Source organism: Pleurodeles waltl, chromosome 3_1 (genome assembly GCF_031143425.1).
Source record: "Pleurodeles waltl isolate 20211129_DDA chromosome 3_1, aPleWal1.hap1.20221129, whole genome shotgun sequence".
In the NCBI taxonomy this organism is placed as follows: domain Eukaryota; kingdom Metazoa; phylum Chordata; class Amphibia; order Caudata; family Salamandridae; genus Pleurodeles; species Pleurodeles waltl.
Window position 1 is genome coordinate 1029854396 of NC_090440.1, and position 20256 is coordinate 1029874651.

Below are 20256 nucleotides of genomic sequence, written 5' to 3' on the forward strand. Positions count from 1 at the left end.
TTACTACACATTGCACTTTATATTTTAATTTCAAAAGTTTTACACGAGCACCATTGTGTAAAATCGATTGATTATAAGTGACGTTAGAGCCACTATGCGACCTGCAGTGTACTTTAGAAAAAACAAGTATGTCATATCGTTACACAAAACAGACTACGTACAGTTCACAGTCGTTCTTTTATAGCTGTATAATACATGAAGTCCGTAAACCATGGTTCAGATTCAAGGGGCGTTACCAACGTACACCAATGTAAGCGGTAACTTGCAATGAAAAGTTTAAAAAAATGCTGAGATACCCTAGTCATATTGCAAGACATTCGAAAACAACATTTGAAAACGGGGAAATAGGAACCAGATGCAGGCCGTTCTACGGGAGAGGAAACACTCGAAAGACCTCAGGGGAGAGGAGAAGGGGAATGTTTACAATAAATGCACGGTGCGCGCGCCTAATGGCGGGTTAACTCAGATGATGCACAGCTAAAAGCAGCACAGTTGATTGAACCAAATTGCAAGGCAGGAGCATCATAGCAGTACCAGTAAATGTTTCTGACTCTTCAGGAAATCTCTCAAGCTATATATTTACCTATCATGGTTCAAATGGAATGTTCAGATGTTCGAACCCATCCCTGATTGGTCAGGGCTTTTGGCTGTAGGCGGCACTGAACGCTCTGAGGTCTGCGGCTACACAAGTTACGGTAACTACTACAGACCTACTGTTGTTTTTTTTCTGTTGCCGTTGATTTCTGTTTATTAAAAAAAAAAATATATGTAACCCACAATTACTGCAATTCCGCGCGCAAGACTTTCTGTGTGCCTGCCGCGTTTCATTGTCTACATGTTGCTATTCTGATTCATCTAACAGTACACTAATGACTAAATGCCGATGTAAAAGTTTTTTTTTTTTCTTGAAGCATTAGTACTACCTAATTGCCGCGTCAATAAAAAAAATGTGCATTACTGAATGATAACGCCCTTGTATTTAATAGATTTTTTCTCCTAATTCCCCCTATGTAAATCTCATAAATAAGGACCAGAAGTACGAAGTAATTTAGCGGTCGCAATGGACGCAATTCGCTAAATCACAGGGTTTACGAACGCTAAATGTCTTTTTCAAGTGTACTAAATCCATTCTGTGGTTCTGTAAATGCCTCCCGAATAGCAAAATAGGCGTCAAAATGTATAATCTATCGCAATTTGGAAGGGGTGTGCTCCCTTTTAAAATTAGGATTCAGAATGCTAAGTATTAATAATGCACAACCGCAATTTTGCTTGGAAACCATTGATAGGTTACGGATTCCTCAAATAAGGTAGTAGCCCATTCGCAAAGTGGAGGGGGGCTGGGAGTGGGCAGTACTCCCGGGGCGGGGGTCTCTACCAACTCATAAACAAGGTTTTTTAAAACAGTGCATTTTTTTCTTAAATGTAGATCCGTTTCCTTTAACAAAAATAAACTGAATAGAAAAAAATGCTTCATTTCAATATGATTACTGGTGGTCTGCGGATAGCATCCGATTGAAGTAAGGTGCGATTTGCGACCTACCTCATGGGTAATGATGAGGTAGGTCGAATTGAGACTCATTTCAAAAGCTGATTTTGCAAACCGACCTATTAGAATATAGATCAGCTCGCAAAATCAGAATCCATTTTAAAAAGGTTGGAGCAACTTTTTGTGAATTGAATCCTTCTGCATCTGGCCCTATGCTGTTTACTCAGTAAATGGTGCTGTATAATCGACATATCAATAATGAAAAGCTAGACAGCCCTCCCGGGATTCTGGATTCTAACAAGTGGCCCTTGAGTGTGCAGAATTTCTAAATCCCAAATATATTCATTTTATTCACTCCTCTCTCTGCGCCATTCAGATGCCAACAGGGCAAACTCAATGATGCAAGGGTGCTTTGAAATGTATTCTTTATCTGACATTAAGACGGGTGGCATTCACTCCAATTAATCTAATTGAGGTGCGTGCTGTGAACTGAATTCCTGTGTGCATTTTTAGATTTTTCTTTTTGGAACTGATATATTTTTAAGCACACACTGATACCTGGAAAGGTTTCTCAGAGCTGTCAGAGTACTGGGATTACAAGGGAAGAAGCCAGCATGGGCTGTTGGCATTTGACTGGGAATGGGAATGGGAGGAAATTCAAGAATTCATCCACTAGCTAACTATCTACTTACATTAGCTTTATTTAACGTTTCTATTTTAGGATTACTTTTGACATTTCACCTAGTTTGATTAATTCTTTCATCAACAAACGCACAATATTTTTACCTAGTACTAATACATTCATCGGTATACCGATGTTAATTCAAATACTTCCAAACGGACACAGTACCAACAGTTTTTTTCCCCTTTCTCCTCGTTATTAGGATTTACGATGGTCCTTTGACTGATTCTTTGATGACTTTCTATTTCACCCTCAGAAGATACATTATTTACAGTTACCAATACCCTGCTATACATGTACCCTTTACTCCTTCGCTCGCCCAAGTGGGAAGCAGGTATTTATACTAGCAGTTGTCTATTACTGGAACACTACCACTAAGTAGATTTTACTCCTTTTTTCCAATCTGAGTTGGTTATTTTTTCTCTCTCTCTGATCCGGTTCTAGTGTCTTCACACTTTTATCTGGATGGACATGTTATCTCGTCTACAGTATAGGTAGGTTCTTAGTATTGGATGCTTGTTTCTGTTCCCACTATTTATGGTTATTTGACATTTCATGGACTATACACCCCCTACTATCCAATTTCACTCTCACTGTGCCTTTTTACGCGTTTTGGTGATTTTTGCTTTATTATTTAGATATGGTGGAGATTGTATATTGTCTTTTCAAAATTATTCTTTTATATATATTTCTCTAATTTCACAAAATCTTTCATGGACATTTTTCCTTCAATATATGCCTGGTCACCATTGTCATGTCTGATTTCCTTTTCCCTATAGAAAATGTATCTATGTATATATATGCTATTTATCTGATGTTCACTACCGTGTACTATTAGCTATTATTATTATTTTTTTATCACTTATGTTTACCATGTGTTTTACAGCTTTGAAAAAGTCACTGTTTGACAAAACACGTGTTGGCTGTACATGAACACATATATATCACAAGCACTTGCTGATCCAAATAAATTACTTCGTGAACACCAAGAAGATTACTGTACTTTATACCTTGGACCTTCTACATCAGATTCAATTTTCGTATTTACAAATATTTGTGTTGTGAGTGCTGTGGTCTTGACTGTTCTTCTTTATTTATGCAAGTATCACAAATTACATATATTTGCACCAGTTGAGAATGTCAGCACTTGGGCCAAACATCTTATCCCATTCCATAAATTATAACACAGATTTAGAACGAGTTAGGTATTTGCATACGTTTTCGACATGTTACCTATAATATACATGTCCAGGTAATACAATAATATCTATACAGTGTGTCGGAGCTTCTACATAATGGTGGCATACAGTGGTGGGCTATCCTGCCCATATCGATACAATGCATAGTATATTAACTTTTAGCAACTAAACTGTCCTACTGTAGAGCACATTACCAGATATAAGCGTGAAGAAAGAACAGCCTCTGCATACCACCAGACCAGCCAACAATATCTCGTCAGCTAGACCCATAGTTGAGTCAGCCAAACCCAATCTGTGACGATGCAGGCAGATTGAATGGAGGGGGGAGAAAACCATGGTAACAAAGTTCGGAGTCGACTGGCGAGGGAGGCGTATCACCCCTAAGACACACTCAACCATACATCTCACACTGCCACTGTACACCCCAATAGAGTATGACAGCACCCGTATCTTGTTATTGGTGGTCAGCAACTGAGGGGTCCCCCTCCTCCCCCACAGGCGCCCCATGCAGCCCTTCAACCATGCCACGCCAAAGTTCCAGATACAGTTATGCATATTCATCCATGCGCATCTTACAGAGGCAACCTTCCTCCGCAGTTGCCCACTCAATGAGGTCAGTTAACCACGCCTTCTGTGCTGGAGGGGCCGGGTTTGCCCATCGGAAGGCAATGCACCTCTTAGCCAAAACAAGCCCCAGTTGCCCAAAAAGGAACACCATTTTGCACCCTTTTTTTGGGAGCGGGAGGAGGCCCAGCAAACAGTGTTTCATTGTTACCTGTAGTTTCACAGCTGTTACCTCTCTTAGTGTTCGTACTATTTGATGCCAAAAAGATATAATAGAGGTACATATCCATGTGACGTGTTCGAAATTGGCGGGGGTTGTGCCACAACTAGCACAGCCATCAGAACGTGACGGGAACAGTCTATGTAAGAGCTACGGTGTCAGATAGACTCTGTGCTAGTAGTACAAAATTATCATTTTAAATCTGGCATTGCTAGTCCCTTCACACACTAATGAGCAGGCCCTATTCCACTCTCCATCTGTAAGTGGTGATCCCAGGTCTACCTCCCACATAGCTCTAGTCCCGCTGATATTAATCTGTCCATCTCATTTTAGGGCCTTATTGGTGTTAGAAAGTAGCCCATGGATGCATCCTGGGTCCATAATAGCCGCCATGAGGTGGGATTCAGTGGGTTCCACAGGGAAGGAGGTCCAAATCTCCCAAGCCGTCCGCGATAGGCTGGCGTATTGTAGGAATTGGCCTTGATCTATGTCAAAGAGGGTCTCCGTCTCTTGTGTAACAAATGCGCCATTCTGATATAATTCACCCGCATTGTTACATCCGCCTGCTCTTCAGCTTGAAAATCCAGTATTTCTGAGGCTTTAACAAAGGGTGAATCCACCAGAGTGGAGGAAGGTGCGTGTATGGCGCCCTTTGCAACACCCCTGTGATAGCTCTCTCCCACATCCTCACCACCTGCAACACTAGGAATGGGATATCTCGTGGCAGTGTAGCTCGACACGTGAGCAGGCCTAGTAACCGCGATGTACATATAGAACCTTCTAGTAACCCTTTTTCCCAGTTGGGGGTATCACTACACCACACGGTCGCTTATTGTAACAAGCTTGCCATGTAGTATAGATGGAGGTCGGTTAGTCCCAGTGCCATTTCAGCTAAGTCTAACTTCAAGACCTCAAGGCGGACTCTGCATCTCTTACCTGCCAAATTTAGGGAGTGCAATAGTCTGCGTAGATATTTTATTAAGAAAACCATTCAAAGACTGTGCATATTTTACATTATAGTTCCTTATAGGTGCTTCAAAGCATCCCACCAGCATGATGGGTCAGTAAGATAAACACTGGTACTTATATCTGCGGCAACTGAAGGGCCATGAATTCAGATTTGGACATGACCAGCAAAGCCTTCCATCCTTTTGAAATCACAAACTGAGTTCTATTAAATTAAAAATTATTAATATTGAGAAGGTACAACATAGATGCTTGTCAGTTGCCCATTTATCGAACGATTGTCGTGTGAGCCACCCCATTTTGTGGTGGGGCAAACCCAGTTAGATCCCCTTAGCCTGCTTCAGATGCTCTATGATGAGTTAGGCTCATCCAGATTCTGAGTGTTATTAGTCAGACAACACTGCTGACGTGACCTGGATGCCCTAATTTCGGCCATACATGGTGGGAACCATAACACTGGATGTAACTGCAATATGGGAGTAAATTGGGGAGAAGTTATGCTGGGATTCTCTGAGGAGTTATCGCAGTTGTTCTTTATTACAGTTCAGATTCGTTTTTTTAATGATACTGTTTATTGCTCTTCTTGCCCTCTCTTCATTGTACTAAATGTAACAGGTTACTTGGAGCACTCAAAGATCGACTACACTGGGCTCTACTTTGAAAGACACTGTCACTTTCTATGCATATTGTTCTGTCATATCCTACTGTTTTTATCATCTTTATTTCCTGACAAATGCAATCAACAATGGTATATCCAGTAAAGTTACCACCCATAAAGCACCTGTATTTAAATTCTCATTGCGACTTGTTGACACCATGCTTCACGCCTGATCATTTACTTGAATATACAACTACTGTAACATGTTTATGTTTGTTTTTTGAAAACCAAATAAAGAGATTCAAACAAAAAAAAAGTAGATAACCCTGCCAAAGTAACTCTTACCTGCAGGGGAATATCTACAAATATATATGTGTGTGAACTCTCACTCTGGACCCCAATATCAGGAAACTTACACATCTGTTGATATTTTATAATGAAAGGTTATTTATCATACACTATTAGCACATAATTCTTATGTATCAGAATGAAGGTAATTATTATGATAAGCTCAATAGTTATTATGTAAAACATTAGGAAAATTAGGAAACTCCAAAGCATTTTACATCACACATCCTACTTTCCCGTAATACAGTAGTCTAATCTGTAGCTAATATCTATATATTTTTAACAGCCTCATGGGTATTGTAAAGGCTGAGCCAATAGTACTTTACATACCCTGTTTTATGCCAAGTCAAGTGACTTTTCCTGCATACTCCAGAAAGCTCTCGGGCCTGCATTCGGATAATGGCATTCTGACATTTCCCCTCTAGCAATCGGCTATCATGTCTGGTCCTTCCAAAGTTCCAGACCTCCTCATACCTTTCCCTTCAATGAGTCTCTTCGGAGATGGATGAGGGAGCTGATGTGTGGTTTCTTGTGTCTACACTGAAAAATACGGATAATGCCTCTGCCAGCGGTGCATTCAGAAAGTAAAGCAATGCCAACCAATTTTGCTTCCTTCCAACTTGTCCTGTCCAAGGTTGGATGGCCTTGTAGTGCTGATCACTATGGGCCTGATTCACAAACTACATTTTGTAGTATGTAAAAGTATTACTACAGTAGTTCTCCTTTCTTGCTGCAAAATTAAATTCACACACCTACAACTGTAAATCTCCCCCTTCACCTCGTCTATATTTTCTATGGGGAGATCCTCACCCCTATAAGTTTACTACTTAGTGGTAAATATGGGAGGGACCGAAGGAGGGGCTACAAAAAGGGTACTACTTACTTCTAAATATTAATTCAATATTAAAGTAATATTGTCAAAGCATTATTTAAATTTTGTTCTACATTAAAAAAAAAATATATATATATAAAAAGAAATTCACTTTCATATGTAACATAAAAATATTTTTACTATTTATTTTTCGTTAAATAAAACGTTTATAGCTTTTCCTATACTTTACAATAAGGAGACTTTACCGCTGGAGTGGAGATCTCCTTATGGTGAAGTACAGGGAACATTTGTTAAACTTTATAATAAATTAGTGAAAATATATTTGCGTAAATATTATTATAAATACATTTTAAATACTTATTTTAAATGTAGAACAAAAGAAAGGAATGCTGCAGCACTCTCATTGTAATTTTGAATTAAGAATTTAATTATTTTAAATATAATAATTTAAAGTAAAATTATTTTTCTCATATAAAATTGAAAAATTAGTTCTCGGATAAAGTAAAAATGTAAACATTATAAAAGAAAATATAATATGTTTTATTTTTATAATTTTTAACATTAACATATTCATTTATATATTAAACTATCTTAAATAGTTTGAATTAATTTAACATTATTTCCTATGAGGTTTTATTTTGAATCCCTTTTGCCTTTCCATTCTTCAGCAGGCTGCTGCAGTATAAGTAGCTGGCCATGTGTAGTTCTAGACTGTTCATTTTTGGCAGTAGTAACATACACAAGTACATTTGGCGCCACCATCCTTTTCTACACTTCTGAGCAACTTTACTCTCCGATTTTGTGAATAGTCAAAAGTAGTCATGTTACTGAAAAGTAGAACAGTAAATTGTATGTTTAAATTTTTCATTGTAGCTACTTTTGTGTATTTCATTTTTCTTGTTTAGCATTTTAAGTGTTGTAATTATTCTCTACATCTAGAGCATATTATCTGTACACCATCCTTAAAAGAAATACCACCATTATGAACCAAACCACCAGTGAACTCAGCATGAACATGCACCAGATATAAGTCTAAGGTGGTCTCATATATTCTTTCATTTATCTGGAAAAGAAAGCACTTCAATAGTTGTTTTTCTTTTTCTTTAGCTAGGTTTACTGTCAAACATAAAGGGCCCGATTTGAAGTTTGATGGACAGGGTAGTCCATTAAAAATGTGGCACAAAGACAATGTCCTCCAAACGGTTGATCCACCCACTTTATTTAATATTGGGTTGGGGCAGTCATATTTCCAACAACATTGGAGTAAGTACATCAGACCATCTGCCCTATTTAAAGATGACAGTCTCATGTGTTTTTTTCTGCCCATCGTTGACAGTAAAGCCGGGTGGTGCTGTACAGAAAAAAGAGAAACATGAGTCCCACATCTTCTGAGAAAACCCCTAGTGCCCTAGTGCATTGGGTCCATTTTTTTTTGTTTTTCAAAAACTCCCATTGTGAGAGTTTGTTTTTGAAAAATAAAAAAGGTTGGGGCACGACTGACTGAAATATGGAAACCACATACCATATATGCAGTGCCTTCAGTGGAAACACCTTGGCCACAGTTCCTCTGAAGGTACAGAGATCACCACTGTGCCCGTGGTGGTCTTTAAACCTGGCAGCCAGCTGTATTTCATGGTACCAAACATAATAGCCTCCACCACCCAGATGAATGGTGAGCAGCCCGACCCGCCAAACTTTAAATCAGGCACAAGGTAATTTAAGGGAATCATCTCATACTCTGACAACTCTATACTTGAGTTCTGGGGAATACCGATATTAGAACAGTCAGATTATTCATCTGACTCATTTTCAAATTGTAGGGTGGTGCAGTTGGTAATATTACATTATCAACAGTTCTCTCAGTGCTTCCTCCTTGTTAATGTGTGCTTTAACAAGTTTAAACATTGCTCCACAATGCTGTAAAGGTTATCTGACTGGGACACATTTTGTGACAGAGTTGTTAATTTTATAGTCAGCTCTGGCTTTGGAAGCTGCACTTGTCTGCTGTACAGAATGGGCCACATAATATGGCTTTAGGTGTGTCCACTGACATCAATCTTGTTCCTTTCCCTCCAGGCAACCGTGGTAATATCACAGTCCTGTAGCAGGCCTTTGATCTCAATAGATTGGACCAAATTCTTCCTTCAATCTAAACTCTTCTACCACATACTCAAGAACCTTCGGTGACCAGTCAGCCACTGGATACAGCATAAGGATTGTAGTATGGCTTAGACCATCCCCAGCATGTCCCAAACCCTGCAGAAGAGAAAGGCATGATTGATCATACAGATCTTCCCATTCTGAAAGGCCTGGTGCGTACATTTTGACGCTGAACAACGTTTCATTTTTCAAGTGGTTAGATAGCATAAGTCTTGGCATATTAGTTGTGAGAAAGTTGCCTCTTCCTAGCATGGTTCCCCCTATTTTTGTCCTATTTGTCAGTGTTTGCCAGTGTGTTTTTACTGTCTCACTGGGATCCTGCTAGTGAGGACCCCAGTGCTCATAGTTTGTGGCCTATTTGTCAGTATGTTTTACTGTTTTGCCAGTATGCTTCACTGTGTCACTGGAGTCCTGCTAACCAGAACTCCAGTGCTTATGCCATCTCTTATTCCAAATTTGTACTTACATACTGGTAACCCAGTATTCCACTCCAAAGTGGCACACTGGACCCCCTTATAAGTCCCTAGTATATGCTACCAAGGTTCCCAGGGCACTTGAGTTTCAGGAGATCCTTATGGCCTGCAGCATTTCTCTTGCTACCCATAAGGAGCTCATACAAACACTTCTTCAGGACTGCCGTTGCAGCCTGAGTGACATTGTGTAAGCACTATTTCACAGCCATTTTCACTGCACCAGGTCACTCATAAGCACCTCTATGTCTAACCTTCAGACCCTGAAGGCTAGGTGCATATTACCTGTATGTGAGGGCACCCCTGTACTAGCAGAGGTGCCCTCACATCACCCAGGCCCATTTTCCCGGACTTTGTGAGTGCAGGGTCGCCATTGTAAGTGTGCACTACATATAAGTCAATACATCTATGCAGCTTCACAATGGTAACTCCGAATATGGCCATGTGAGGTGTCTAGGAACTGGAAATTGTACCCCCAATCTGATTCTGGTATTGGGGGGTGCAATTCCATGCACCCTGGGAGCTCCACCATCGACCCCCAGTAATGCCATATCAGCCTTCTGAGGTTTTCACTGCAGTCCCAGCTGCTGCCACCTCACAGACAGGCTTCTGCCCTCCTGGGGCTTGAGCAGCTCAATCCCAGGAAGGCAGAACAATGTATTTCCTTTAGGAGAGGGGCGTTACACCCTCTCCCTTTGGAAATAGGTGTTACAGGCATGAGAGGGGTTTCCTCCCAGAGCCTCTGGAAGTACTTTGAAGGGCACAGATGGTGCCCTCCAGGCATAATCCAGTTACACCGGTTCAGGGACCCCCAGTCCCTGCTCTGGCATGAAACTGGACAAAAGAAAGGGGAGTGACCACTCCCCTGTCCATCGCCACCCCCTGGGTGGTGCCCAGAGCTCCTCCAGAGTGTCCCGGGGTTCTGCCATCTTGTCTTTCAGGATGGTCAGGGAATTCTGGAAGCATCTGAGTGGCCAGTGCCAGCAGGTGATGTCATAGACCCCTCCTGATAGGTCCATACCTGGTTAGGTGACCAATCTCCCTCTGAGGGCTATTTAGGGTCTCTCCTGTGGATGCTTCCTTAGATTCAGATTGCAAAACTCCAGCAGGGATCCTCTGCATCCTTTACTTCATTTTCTACCATTGGATCAACAGCAGAACTGCTACAGGAACTCTACAACAGTAACAAAGCATCCAAGAAGGCTACTGCAACTCTGTAACTTCAGCAACTGCAACAGTTTCCAGGTTGTGCACGCTCAGAGGACTGCCTGTCTTCATCCTGCACCAGAAGAACCAAAGAAATTTCACATGGAGTGACGGAGTCATTTCCCTGCTTCAGCAGGCACTCCTTTGCAGCGACGACCGGTACTCTGGGTCCCGTCTCCCGACAACAAGCATGGATCCTGGTTCACAGGTGGTAGACTAAAGTGACCCTGGCTGTCCACAGGTCCAGCTGCCCAAATTTGGTGGAGGTAAGAGCTTGCCTTCCCGTGCCAGACAGTACCCCTGTGCACCAAGTGTTTTGCAGCTCCTAGGGCTTCTGTGTGCTTTTCTAAGAATTCCTTTATGCACAGCCTAGCCCAGGTCCCCAGCACTCTACAAAGTGATGGTCAGCTCCCTGAGTTGTTCTCCAGCGGCATAGGATCCCTTTGTGTAGTGCTGCAATGACCTCCATTTGCAACTCTTTTGTCCCCGTGCTGTGGGACTCCAGTGTGCGCTGCCTGGTCTTCTGAGGGATCTCTGTGTTGCTGAGTGCTCCCTCTGACTTGATTCCTGGGTAGAGTCGACCTGGTCCTTCCTGGGCCCGGGCAGTACCATTTTTTGCGTTTACCAAGGCTTGTTGGCGGAATCCCGTGACGCAAACCAGACTGCATTCATCCATCCGGCGTTGGACATGTTCTGCACGAACCAGGAACCCGCATCTATCTTCTTTGGTGCAATACTTACTGTGTATTATCAATGGTGTTTCTCCTTTTGCACCTTCATCCGGGTTAGCAGGGGCTTCTGCTTTCCCTGGACTCTTCAGTGCTTCTTGGACTTGGTCGCCTTGAACACAGGTCTTCAGGGCCAGGAATCCATTGTTGGTGTCTTGCAGTCTCTTTTGGTTCTTGTACTGTCTTCTACCACGACTTCTAGTGTGTTTTAGGAAACTTGCTGTGTTTTATTCCAGCCTTCTGGGGCTCTGGGGTGGGGTATTTTACTTCCTTTTGATGTTTTCTTACACTCCCAGCACCCCTCTACACACTACACTTGCTTAGGTGGGAAACCAACTTTCACATTTCATTATTTTAGTATATGGTTTGTGTCCCCCCCTAGGCCCATTGCAACGTATTGTGATTTTCACTATGTGCACTATTTTCTGACTGTTTACTTACCTGTTTTTGGTTACTAATGTATATATTGTGTGATTTAATTACCTCCTAATGGAGTATAGTCTCCAAAGTAATTTTGGCCTTGTGTCACTAAAATAAAAGGTCATTTAACACTGAGTATTGTCTTTCATGTGTGTGAGCACTGTGTGATTCCACTGGTATTGTAAGAGCTTTGCATATCTCCTAGTTCAGCCTTGGCTGCTCTGCCTACAGCTACCTCTAGTCAGCCTGGCTTCTAGACACTGCCTACATTTCACTAATAAGGGATAACTGGACCTGGCATATGGTGTAAGTACCTTAGGTGCCCACTACAAACCAGGCCAGCCTCCTACAGTAGTTGAAGCTGTCTATGCACTGCGCAGGTTCTGAATAGGCCTGGTTGACATTTCTGTTGTGCAGATGTTATCTTGCATGATTTTGGTAATGTTGCATTGTTTGCTATGTAAAATTCACAAAATTATGTTATTACGCCATGTCATGTAATGACACCATTGTCTAAGACCCCGCGCTCAAAGTTTGTTTTAACGCTTTCTTGATGACCCTATTTTAGCTGGGCCAAAAGGGGTCTGGCAATTGGAGACTTCACGCCACCTTAGCAGGTGCCTCTGCTAACGCCTTAGATATGATATGTATGAAATCCACCCATTGCTACTACACCTAACAACTCTTTTGAGACTGAGTGAGATTTTGGGATCACACCCACATAAATCGTGCGGATACGTCTACCACTAATTTTATATATTTGTACGTATCTACTGGTTAAAATAGACCAATGTGGTCCAGGTGCATGATTCTGAAGGGATGCATTCCTTACTCTAAAGTAGTTTGTGGAGGTATTGCAATTGTAGAATGCTTTATTTTTGGGCAAATTTCACATTGTAGTTCATACTGTTGGGTATGTTTAGGCATTAATTGCCCCAAGTAACACTCCTGAATGATGTGCAAATATGCAGACACCCCAGTATAAAAAAAGCCTATTCTTTCACGGAGTTAGTGTGCTCCATGTTAACATACCATTAGGCCTTATTTGAATGTAACAAGCATGTAGTATAAGGAAAGCTCTACTACTTATGTCAGGATTATCCTTGAAATTGACATCACGGATCTTACAATGTCTCATTGAAAAACTTGATGAATTTTTAATTAACATCTAGTGTATTATGTGTTTTACACATGTACAAATATCAGACTATTATACGTTTAACTACAACACAACCACATTTTGCCCCCTCTCTCCCAATGATATTGTGATGTTGATTAAAAAATGTCATCAATAAAAGCACAATGTAGTTAAATAAAACTGTAAAGTTTGCCTCAGTTATGTTTGGTTAAATAGGAATACCACTGTTCCACTTGATGTAAAATAAGTTCTTACATCTGCACCTGATGATGATAACTCTGAGGCCACTGAAATTGAAATTGCTATAGGTCAAAAATTGCTATTGGTTGGTGTCTATGACAATTTATTTGAGGACAAGGTTGGTAAATGTAACAACTTCGTGGGACATTTCTCAAACATTTTGGGGCACTGAAAAATGATAACATTGGCACTATGTTTAAGCCACAAAAACAATCGAAGCTTAGGGAAATGATCCAAAATAGAAATACTAGAATGCAGTCAAAGCCAATATTTGAGGACTTAGTTATAATAGAACATAGAGAATGCTGAGGTAAATAATTAACTTATATTTGTAAGAAGAGTATTATCAACCCCTGCTGCAGAAATACAGTAGTTTTTTTGCAAATAGGAGATATTTATACATTCATGTAGAGAATTAAATAAGTCACACAATCTTTTTAAAATGGCACCAGTGCACACACATATCACTGTTCTTTGACCTATCCACCTGTGCAAGGTAAGTATGTACCACTCTTCATTGTCTTCAACTATACGTTTGCAAGAAGGGTACGCTTGTCCCCATCTAACAGCAAGATCTTATCCCTTTGTTAGCAGTAGTAGTGTTTCATGATCAGTTACATCCTGGAAACAAGCTACCACTGAAGAATACTACCCGCTCAATGCCAAAATCGGAGAACACTCAAAGGGAGATTTTCAGACAAAACAGAGGAATATTGGAAGTGATGGAAAATAAAAATAGATAACAAATAGCCACGTCTGAGCAACAGAACTGGAATTGGAACACCATGCATGGAGACTGTAACTCTTTAGCACATGTGGATTCTACAGTAGCTAAACTATGGCACAGGGGAAGCTAGTGATCACCATCATTGATAAACTTGTTGGTGGCTAGACAGGCCTCGCAAAAGGAAGCAAATTCAATAGGAGAATGCTCTGACAACGCCCAAAAAGGTGAGAAAGATAAATGAAAAAAGTAGTTGACTTCAGTGTCTGGGAGTACAGGGTATGCTGTTTTAAAAATATTTGACTGCACAATGACATTCCGATTTCAAATATGTTATTTAGAATTGTCCCTTCACATGTTTAATTCTGCTTGTTCTCAAAATTGTGTAAAAGTACTTTACCTTTTTTTCTTGCACTGCAATAGATAAATTAATCAATGACATTGGTTTTCTTTGTCAGGGGTATTGCAAGTACAGATTTGATTTAACGAGTACATTATATTCTCATGTAAACTTTATCATTAACTCTAACATGTGACAGCAATACGTTTAGACTAACTTGTATGAGCAAATCAGGGTGTTTGGGCACCAGCATCATTTCTAGATTTTCATTTGCCGCAGCCTCAGTTATTAAAATATTTAAATGAGGGGTTACTCCAGCATCTTTTTACGTAATGTGGTGTGGCTTGCATGTAATAATAAAAATTCCATGTTATTTGTCAGTAGATCCGGATTTTGAAAGCAATCGTGGCAGAGGGCAGCAGTTTGGAACAGACAGGTGATAATGAAGTAAACCGGATGCATGTGTTAGAGGCAGCATCTCTTAGTGCATCTAAGTACTGTATATGACAATAGAGCCAGAGTGAACAGAATCTGTTCATTACATGTGATTTAAAGCAGGCACACCTAGGGACACTTCTAAGAAGAAGGATTCAGTATGGGGTCGGCCAGAGGCATTGCAGCCTTCAGGACTTTCCGCCCTCCCACCATTGATGGATACATCTGTGAAAATCAAGTGTGACTTCTGGAGAGGTTTGTCCTTATCTTGGTACCTATAGAAAGAAAGTTATGGACAATGTATGGCCTCAATGCACTCTCTCTTCCACCAACCCCCTCCCATACTACCATTTAAGAACTGAAATGGAAGGTAGCAATTGGAAGGGAGGGGCTTAATTTGTTCCTAGTAGCCCTTCCCAATCCTCACTTCCTGGCTCACATGTGTTGATATTGTATGTGGCAGACATGAGTCGGACAGTGGTAGATCTTCTATTTAACTTCAGAGAAAACATATCCCTATACTGAAGTACAATAACAGCCAAAGGGAAAACAAGAAACTGGGAGTGAAATAATACGTTCAGAGATTTAAAAGGTATGTTTAAATAATTTCCAAAAGACTTAAGATCATCCAAGTGTTGAGGATCGATTTCCTCTATTTTCTCATAGCTCTCATCTCAAGCATTCTTCTCTCCTCCCAAACGCAATACATTGAGAAATTGCATTTTTGAGTATGAGTCATTTTGAAGCTCAAATACAGTGTTACTTTCACTATTACTCAAAGCAGGCTCCTTGCTAGTGTCTGGATAACCAATGTTCAGTGCATGGATGCCAAAAATATTTAAGGGAACCAATAATGCTCTTCTACTTTATATATTTGATCTCACAGTCCTCACCTAAGCACAGCATTCTTGGCTATGTTTGTCTTCCAGACTCCATCCAGTATCAATACCAAGATCGTGTGCTCACCAGATTGTGTTAGAGTGACAAATTAAAGTACGTCAATGAAAAGGGGGTAAAGAGCTTATGACCAGTACTATGTGATAAAAATTCCACAAGAGGCACCTAAGAAAATCAATAATGCAGTTCCACATTCTCAAAACTCACTTTATTAGCTACAATACAGTATATCAATCTCAATATTATCAAGCCAATGTTTGTGTAATCATCAAGATGTATAAATAATTGAATCACATTTATGATTATTCTTTGAATACCATTACCAAACCAATGTTTGTCTCATCATCAACATGTAGTAGATATTTGAATCACATTTGTCATGATTATTTGAGTACAATTACATGTATTCATTTGATTAAGAGAGAAACAATTTTGTACATAAACCATGAAATGAACAAATGAAAAACGCAGCCAACATGTGTTTCGCAACACCGGCCACTTTTTCAAAGTAACTAGTCGAAAACCAGCACAAATTAATTGCAAAATGGTCGGTCATATGATCCACAGAAGTTTTCGAAAGGTTTCCCAATAACAGATTAGCTGCACTGTCCTTAGTAATTAGAGTTCCTGCGTTTAAGTTTAATACACACTTTATTTTCATAAGAAACTTTGTGCTCTGTATCCCCACATTTAGGTAGACGTATATTTTAAAGAGCAGATATTCCTTCATCCACTGAGCAAACATCAATTTTCAATTGATTAATTGACCCAAAATACATTCTAAAACAGCTGTTTTTCAAGTGATGTTCAGCCAGTCATCTACCAACCTTATCATTGGTTTGCAAATATATTGAAGTTGTGATTGGGATTGGTGCAAAGTCTTGTACAACTATGTTTTAGATCTCATTATGAGTTTGCAAATATATTGAAGGTGTAATTTGAATGCATATAAAGTCTGGTACATCTATTGTTGTTTTAGAGCATATTTTAGGTCAATTGATCATTTTGATAGAAATTGGATATCAGTAGTTAGAACTGCTCTAGATTTTGGAATCACTGAGTCTGAAGTAGGAGGTTATTAATTAATTATTACCTCTGTCACATTTCAGAACTGTAGTATGCAGAATCCTGGATATACAACATATTTAGGCAATGGCCTGTTACAGAACCATTGCACTTTCAGTTTATATTCCCAGGGAATCAATGATACTAAAATTAAGTAATGCAATTGTATTTACCATTTGGCCGAATCCACAAAGCAATACGTACATACATGATATTTTGATTGATTATCTTGCCGTTTCTAGAGATCACTTGTGAAGAATGATTATGCCACTCTGTTTTGCTTAGAGTGCAAAAGGCCCTTTTTTGGGGCCAAGCTGGGATCCTGAAACTCCATTGGCTGAGCTACACATTCTGTTAGCCCTAAGAACTTAACACTTTAACACTATGCCACCCCTAAAAATACTCCCACTCCATATGACGTGAGCCTTGACAACAAACCCCAACTATCTGTTCAAATTAACATGTGTCCTCATTTAGGAATCCAAACATCTGTTTGTGATGCCTGCCCACCATTGGACCAGGTCCACCTTCTTTAGTCATCACTTCTTTCCAGTGCCTCCACACTCCTTCTTAATTCTCACATTTCAACTTACCCATTTCTCTGGCTTTCCCCTACCCTGCTTGTCTACCCAGTGACAGTGTTTAAATCTCATAAACCACAAACACATGTAACATCAAACGCACCCCCACTAGGGGCGTGGCCTAACAACAATGGATTTTGATACGTGTGCCCGTAGCTTTGGTGCCCAGCCCCGCTGATTACTTTTTTCTCCTGCAGTCCCACAAACGACTGAGAGCGGTAAACCAGCTGAGAGGGTTGCGCACCTTGATAAGGTAGTGAAAGGTGGACTGAGTCCATGAGCAGGGCTGTGGAGCCTGTAATGATGCAATGGTGGTGGCTTGCAAACCAGGCAAGATGGCAGCCGCCACCATGTGTGACTTATCTCAGCAACCCACAGGGATGAGATGAGCTGCGGCAACCTTGCCCCCCAGAAGGGATCACCACCTCCAAAACCCACCAGAAGCTTGTAGCGGGCACCATCTGTGGGGGGCCCAAAGCATTATGCCTACATTGGGACACCAGCAGTGGCATGTGTACAGGGCAATATGAGGGCTTTTGCCATGTGTGAGTGATTTGGGTGCCTGGTGGAGATGGATTTTGGTGACCCTACTCCTGGAAGAGTATTACTGACTGCCCCAGCCCTCCTGGGCCCTGAGGCTGGCACAATCTGACGGAGGCCTGTGGCCTGACAATGAGGAGCAGATGACAGAGATGCGGGGCCTGAGGTTCCTTGGGGGAGCCCTATGAGGGCTGATGTCCCCTTGGGCCAATCTGTGTGGTGAAGAGCCGGTCCACTGAGGCCGCAGTGAGTAGCAGGGGCCCAGACAACAGGAGAATCATGTCACAGATGGTGAGCCAGGGCTGCTCATGCCTGTGGGGGTGATTCCAGCTTCTTGCCTAGGGAGGCTGCCCTCTTGCTTAAACTGAGCTGCAGCGGGGCTGGTTAGCTGACCCCGGGGTCAGGGTGGAGGGTAGTGGTGACCAATGTTCCCTCAAATTTGTTTCCACTGTGTGCGGCAGTGTGCGGTCTCTGTGCGATGCAGCCAAGGATACGTGCGCCAAGAAATTGACCATTCACGCGTGCGCAGCGCATTACTAGCCAAGATCTTTGGCATTAGCCTCTCCATACCACTAAAGCAAAAAAGGGATATCATTGCTCCATGCAATAGGACATCAAGGCAGTTTTGTGACCTGGTTGCACACCCCAAGGACATGACCTGTTAGGGGAGCACGTATGTTGGTCTAAAAGGCTTATTTAGGCTTAGAAAGTGATAACGCATATAAACTACCACAAAGTATAGGAATGGTGGAACATTTGATAACAGCACATTTTCTACTGTTCTGAAGCATTTCCTAGCTCATGAACCATTGATTTTCAAGACAAATATCACTTGCCCGCTTGTATGCTAAAGCACGCCAAATGATGTTTAAAACACTCCCCCCGGTATTTAAAAGCTGTTTTCATTTACTTTAACCCAGATTCAAATATAAGCATTATCTGCCTTAGGGGAGCACGTATCTCGCTCTAAAAGGCTTATTTAGGCTTAGAAAGTGATAACGCATATAAACTACCACAAAGTATAGGAATGGTGGAACATTTGATAACAGCACAACATGCGCGCTTGCCAAAGGGGCCTGCGCGATGGGGGAAGGAAAGGGTGCGCGTGCGCGCGCCTTACAGGGAACATTGGTGGTGACACACCCTCTGGTAAGGCAGCCCCTGCACAGTGGACACTCTCTGGGCTGGAATTGGAAGCTTTGCGAGGCTCCAAGAGGGGCAGGCCTGGAGATAACAGTTGGACCTACAACGCACCAAGAGAGTTGACATCTGGGACCTCCCCGTGTGGGGAAATGGTGAGATCCAAGGCCCTGAAGATGGGGCAATCGCCGGATCCCCCCTAGCCAGAGGGGAGAACAGTGGAGCCACGGGTCAAGGGAGTCTGAGCAGGGCTTGAAGTCCACATGGCTACAATCTTGGTGACGATTAGGGACATCAAGGCTGGCACTAGAGACCAAAACTGATGCAGTGGTGCTTGATATTGGGCTCCTGTGCACCGACCATAGTAAACTGGCAGAGCGGGTGGGCAAAACTGAATCCTCACTATCTCAGATGTTGCCTACAGTGCCAGACAACGATAAACAAATCCGAGCCATGCAAATGACCATTGATAAGCTGCTGGAGAGAGTGGAGGACACTGAGGGATGGTCGTGGAGTAATAATGTGTGGCTGGTAGGAGTTCCGCAATACATGAAGGGCCCCAGTGCTGAGCTGTTTTTGGAAGTCTATTTGCTGCCAACAGTACTGGACAGCAAAGCTTTGAGGAATTTCACAATAGAGATGGTGAGGACAATACTGGACAACCACCAGCGCCCCGCACACCTCCCAGACCGATAGCGGCCACACTGCAAAACTTTCATGACTATGACCACATACTGCAGAGGGCACATGCCCATGGCCCAAGGAAATTGGTGGAAAGGTGAGATTTACCCTGACTACACCATGGTAGTCCAGCACCAGAAGGTAACCTTTGTTTCAGTTAAGCACCAACTACAGAAACTGTCCCAGAAATATGCGCTGTTTTTCTGGCAAAGCTGACGGGTCATTGATGAAGGGGGGTCACACTTCTTTGACTTGGAAGCAGAAGTGTGGAGCTGGTTGGAACCAAAGGGCCACCCGCTCCCTGAGGCCAAGGAATGAGATCAGCCCTCTGAGTAGCAGTGCCAGAAGCCCAGACTGAAACCATGGGACGGCGTTTAGCTGCCCGATGAAGGCTCAGGCAAAGTTTGAAAGGGAGTAGGTAGAAGGGATATCCAAAATCCGGGTTTCTGAACGGGGCAACAGATGGGTAGCACTAACCATGGAGTCGGAAGACATGGTGGGGGTGACTCTAACACCTCACTTGTAGACTTAGAGGAGATGACATTACCTGTGGTCATCCTGATCTTTGCAGGCACTACAGGTAAGAATCTCATGGG